At 44.0% G+C, this 5,988-nt stretch overlaps 1 long non-coding RNA gene across 1 annotated transcript; it reads right to left on the reverse strand.

Annotated features, from left to right (window-relative positions):
- Positions 1–770: 770 nt before the first annotated feature.
- On the reverse strand, positions 771–5,547 carry LOC142889260 (uncharacterized). The gene is made up of 3 exons (XR_012926822.1): positions 5,446–5,547; positions 5,266–5,339; positions 771–913 (listed from the first exon to the last, which is right to left on the reverse strand). It is a non-coding gene; the product is annotated as an uncharacterized LOC142889260 (long non-coding RNA).
- Positions 5,548–5,988: the final 441 nt, after the last annotated feature.

Raw genomic sequence — 5,988 nt, forward strand, 5'->3', positions numbered from 1 at the left:
GGAAAACAGGATTTCAGGGGTAGCACAAAGATAAATGTCAGCTTAAAGTTTATGCAGTGCCGAGCAACCTTTTAGTTTGTGATCCTGCCGAGCAGAGAAAATCCAGAGGGTGCAACCTTCACAGGCGGCGCTACCTAACTCCCCGCGTCGGTGGCAGAAAATCCATATCCTCTTAAAGAGGAGGAGTCGCAGCAGATAATAGATATATGGAATCCATCTTGTTTCTGAACTCCCGTCCTTTGTGGTGGTGCGGATCAATGGGAAATCCTCTCCTTGAACTGCCCGCGGTGACACAGAAATCTGTTGACTTTAAGGGGACGCAGCCGCAGCGTCGGCGGGGGGGACAGAGGCGGACCTGAGCAAACGTGATTTACGGAGCGGAGACGTCGCGGCTGCGTCGTCTCCAGTTGGTGACAGTCTGAACACCTCCAGTTGAGTCTCTGTGGTGAGAAATGACTGCTGCGCTAACACGAGCAGGCTGTGTGACAAGTTGAACATTTTCTCAACCATCAATTATCCCTGAAAAATTCAAAGTGCTGCTGAGCTGGTAAAAAAAAAACAGGCTGACAGATTTTTGGCCATACATTTATAATTAGACCAGAAGAAAACCTTTTTTCCCTCAAAGTTGGAAATACGGTTGCCTTTTGTTTGTCACCCGTTTGTTTTACAGTATTATTCTGCCCTGGATTCCAGTTTTTTAATGCTTTTGCCTGTATGACTGGACTCAATTCTGATTAAACGTACAGAATTGCTCCTTCCCTCCGTCGTTACCGCCTCGATCAGTTACTCCTGAAAAGTTGTAGAAATTTTGAGGCAAAAGCCAAAAATCATCATCATGTCCACAATAATCAATATATTTCATTAAAAGGCTGACCTTGAAACATTTACATGGATGTACCAGCGTGAAATGGAACTGGGGGAAAAAAACAAATGCATACTGTGAATTCATCTGCTGATAATAAAGACGTACATTTGAATAAAGCAGAGTGGACATATTGCCCTGCCATCTGCTGGCACTGCTCCAGGTTCTGTGATTTCACACTGACAACACAGCACACACATAGGGTGTGAGTGAGACATCAGAAAATAACAAAACAAAACATGGATGGACCTGCAGCTTGTCGAACGCCCACTAAATCTTGCACACTGGGCCTTTAATTCAAACTCATCCGGTGACTGTCAGCCAATCAATCAGTCATGTTGTATTTTGTTGCAAAAATACAATTTTTGACTCACCTGCCAATCAATTCCCCCTTAGTATCTTCACACACACATACACACATGCACACACACACACACACACACACACGGTGTCATGCATGACACACACAGTGATTTTCAAAACGAGTGTGCAACAGTTTGTGTAAAGCGACTGTAATCTGCTAAATTCGAGAGCTGCGGCGGAACATTCAGCGTAACGGCAAAATTAGAATTGATTTAATTGATCCTCATAATGAAATCCCAGCTCCAAAGACCTCATCCGTAATAAACGCTAGCATTTCACGTCATAAGCGCTGATGTTTTCAACAAGGCCTGTGAAATTGACTTTGATTCTGCAGCATAAGCGCGTGTTTTGCCAACAGAGGTGTGCAGATGTGCGGCTCGGCAGCAGGTTGTTCACTCAGTCGACGTGTCAGGTGCCGCCTGTTGCCTGGCAACCGCAACCAAACACTCCAAGCTGGAGGCGGGAAGATTTTGTCATGCAGTCTGTGCACAGGTGCTGGGCTGCACGGTGCATGTGCAGTTCTGCAAACAGGTGTCGCTGCTGCTCAGACCTTCAGCCCCTTGGTTAAGGATAAAATCAGATCAGCTGCATTTTCCAGACGCACAAAACAGGTTTTCCAAGTTCTGTTTAACTCCTTGTTACGCCATCTTTTGCGAGGGTGCGCGCAAAAAGACACAAATCTGGTTCTCCATTTGTGATGTCACAGGGGGAATGGATGCTCCTTCGGGCCAAGTGTTTACTTTGCCCTCTTGTTTCTGTCTCCTTCCAAACATACAGAGGGTCCAGCAAAAGTTTGCAAACAGAGGGCTAAATTGCATGAATTTCTGTGCAAGGTTTTCCTGCATGAGGTCCGAATGAAAGAGGATCTGAAAATTCCTGATACAGGGTCCTCAACACTAAAACAGACACACTTGTTAACAGCGCATCACTGGGAAAAACAAAAGAACAAGCAAAAGAAAACCCGGGTTTAAAAAACGCATTGCTGTCTAAACCTGATGTTTATCACGTGATCAGAGCGCCGTGTGACCAGCAGATCAATATGGGAATCTCATCAGCAATTTCATCGCATCCATGTAAGTGCCATCGAAGAAATATTTCTCCCTGTTTCACAGCCGCAGAGAGGAAACAGAAAATGGAAACTGATGCCCTGGGGGAACAATTGTTGCACAGCGCTCGTTTCTTTTGATCAGAATGTTTTTTTTTTTATGTTTGGCAGAATTGCTGGTCTAACGCTAATAGCAACATCCCGGCGCTGCATAAGTTTGCTGAAATCGCTCAAAGTGTGCAAAAAAACAAAACAAAATAAAACAAAACACATCAGAGACACGGCCGAAGAGAAAAGGCTCCTGTCTGCACTCAGCGGCTCGTTGCAACATTAATGAGATCTCAGTGCAAAGTGTTGCCAAACAGAGAAGAAGACGTGTTGCTCTCTCAGTAATGGGGCTCGGCAATAGCTCCACTGTTAGTATTACTCTTTCAACACGGCGCCCGGAGGGGAAGGGGGGGTTCTTGAGAGTTATTTTGTGTTAAATGATGGAGCATGTCGATAATGTGGGAAGAGAATGGATGCACGGAAAAACAGGGCGGAATTGTAACGGGCCACAAGCTCTGCTGAGACGTCTAAATTACACTGTGGGGCTACGATCTATTAGTGTGTGTAGTGATATCTCTTGTAGGAGGTAATCATGTGAGGGAATCACTCGGCTCAGCTCCTTAGATGGCAGCGGGGTGAAAAAAAATAGAGAGATTAATCCTGACCTTAAAAAAACCCTGACATTTCCCAGTTAAGGAGCCACACTCATCCTTTTAGCATGAGTATAGAGTAGAGTGAGTCTCACCTAAATGTCACAGTGCTGGACAAACCGACAGCTCTGACATCACTGTTTTTTTTTTGTCTTCAATGAGAAAACATCAAGTAAAACCTAATATTACTTTGATATTGCGTTGAAAGCCATGGTGCACAATAGAGACAGACTCAGTCTCAACAACTAGGAAAAAAAGGTGGGAACTCATTTTCATAGCAGTATGTTAACACGGACACTGCAGTCTCTTGTGTGCTTTTATTTTGAAGTCTTTGAGCCAATTGAGTCATGTAGATAGAGACAGTTGTCCTGGAGAGCAACCTCGACCAGCTGTTCCACTGGATGTACGGACGCTACCAAGAGACCGACGCCACCTGCAGGTGGTTGTGCGATTGTATTCGCTATGTGAGAAACTGCGATTTGGACCTGGAACCACAATTATGAGAAAATGCCAATCTAATGCCCAAAGCATGTAATGTGTCTCACACAAATGTGCTGCTTGTTGTTTCTGACACAACACCTTTTCATGGGAACAAGCAACAAGAAAATGAACAACTGTTAGCTAACGTTAGCCAAATGGCAGGAAAAAACCCTGTGTTCACAAAGAAGAAGATGATTTACGGGGAAATTTGAAATCTCCCCCTCGTGCAAAAGTGGTCACAGATGTAAGAAGGCGAAATTACTGGTGAGAGAAAATGCCTGAAAAATTCCTTCTCTTTTTGTCAAGTAGCAACTGTAAAAATTAACCTAAGCAAAAGAGCTGCATTCCATGAAGCCTGCTGTTTATGAGGGCATGTCAAAACGGCTGCCCCACTGAAAATTCCAGTACTTTTTTTCTCCTGCCACTGAGCAAGAGCTACTGGCCGACTATGCTGACTAGTAAGACCCTTTAGGGATTCAACTTTTCCATTGGCATAGCGTGCAAGTCTTGCAATGGTAATGCTGCAGAGAAAATTCAGTGCGGAATCGTCGCATGTGATGTGTGGTGCATTCCTGAACAAATCTCTTGAACGGGAAAAGATTTTCAAAATGTAAAAAAGGGAAGGAAAAAAAAATACCATGTACCATGTGACCTTCGCTGCCTTGCTAATAATTAAACACTCTTGTTTGAGCAGAGAGTGATTGTGCAGAGGAGATCACCAGCCCGGGATCCTGACAAACGCGGTGTGCTCTGACTGTAATTGACTTTACACTCTGCCCCGGAGTAACGGGAGAGTAATGGGGCTGGAAAAGCTAGTTAACCTCCTGTCAGGTAATTCATAAAACAGAAAACAAAAGGAGGCTTTACAGCAGCGGCGCCGTGCACACCTTTTCATTCCTGCGAGACGGATCTGTGGGACGCTGGGGTGCTCGCTGCCGCACACAAGTGGTTCTATTAAGTGGAACACCTGCTGTGAGCACAATCTGTCACGCAGGTATGCTTGACGCAAATTGTACATAATTCCTAGAGCATGACAAGAAATATACATGGCTAGCAGTGGAGCACTCTGAAATAATAATTATAGTCGCTGAATAATTGAGAATACTGTCATACAGTCGTAACGCAACTTGTTTCTTCCAGTGCTTCTGGACTCAAATCAGTTGATTAATATTTAAATATGGATTAGGATTCTATTGTAGTCACATGACTGGCCAATGGGAAATGCAACAGCTACAGACGCCTCAAAGGAATACTCAACCCAAAATTCTAATTTTTCTCATGCAAATGGATGGTCTGGTTGGTTTGTTCCAGGGTGACATGTCTGGAACCCCAAGACCTTCCTGAGGATCCACAGATGAAAATAATGGCAAAAACAATGGAAGCCCATTGTGGTCAGGTCCAGTGGTGTAGCCATTATTATAGAGGTGAGGGGCACAAATTGTTTAGAGGTCTATTAGGTGATTTATGATCCTATCACATTCAATCGCACCTCTCAGCGGCTAAAGAACAAAAAACAAAAACAAACAAACAGCCACAAAAAGCCCGGGGACCAACATCAGCTTGTGTTTTTTCTTCTTCTTTTAATTATAAACTATCAAAATCTAAAGTTTAGTTTAGTTTTAGTTGCCAAACTGTGGTTGAGTTGACACAGAATGACCTGCAGCGGTAAGTAACCAGATAATTAACTGCCAAATGATATCACTGTACACAAACAGTTCAGTAAAACACCATTCGCAAGTTATTAAACCACAAAATGGAATGGAAGTGACAGGAAGGGGGCAAAAGGTTTTTCTCAGCCAGTTAGATTCTCATCTCACCTGTGAAGACCCATCATGTCCATCCTTGCTGTTCTCTGGTCCACTTTCTCCTCCTCCAACCCCTCCTCTTTCTACTGGAGCAATAAACACGCACACATTAAGGGGTGGCCTTATTTCTAGCATGAAACTGGCTAGCAAGCAATTAACAGGCAGCAATAACATTAGTATTCTTGTATTTACCAGCTTAACTTGACTGCCATGTATGTAAGTGTCCTAGTTTAGCTAACATTGTCTACGAGCAACAGCATTATTCCACTGGCAGGGTTTGTTTGAGAGAAAAAGGTTTCTGCTTCCTGCAGGCTGGTTTGCTAAACATCGTACGAAAGGTGGGCGGCACTCTGGCATTGGACAGCGGCTCACGATACGACGGGTGCGATTCATCCCGGCCACCCGCTCATGGTGCGTTAAAGACGGCTCGGAAAAAAACACGATGCCATAAGACGAACGGCGGACGCTTGTAACTGCCGTAAAAAGTACGTAGACCAGAGGACGTGAAGCACGCCTGCTAGGCGCCCATGGCCATTTCTTTGAACTTAAAAAAAAAAAAAAAGAGAGAGTCATAATGAATGATTGTGTGGTTAATTTCCATTGCCCAGAAGCCTCCGGAGTCCAGCAATACAACGTAGTTTTAGCTTTAATATCCCCTTTAGTTTCCTAACCCGCCATTCAAGTTCCAAGTCAAGTTAAAAAAAAAAAAAAAAAAAAAAAAAAAAAAATCAGCAG

This window comes from Nelusetta ayraudi, unplaced genomic scaffold, assembly GCF_046127955.1.
Source record: "Nelusetta ayraudi isolate G7.1 ecotype Tasmania unplaced genomic scaffold, CSIRO-AGI_Nayr_v1 ptg000022l, whole genome shotgun sequence".
NCBI lineage: Eukaryota > Metazoa > Chordata > Actinopteri > Tetraodontiformes > Monacanthidae > Nelusetta > Nelusetta ayraudi.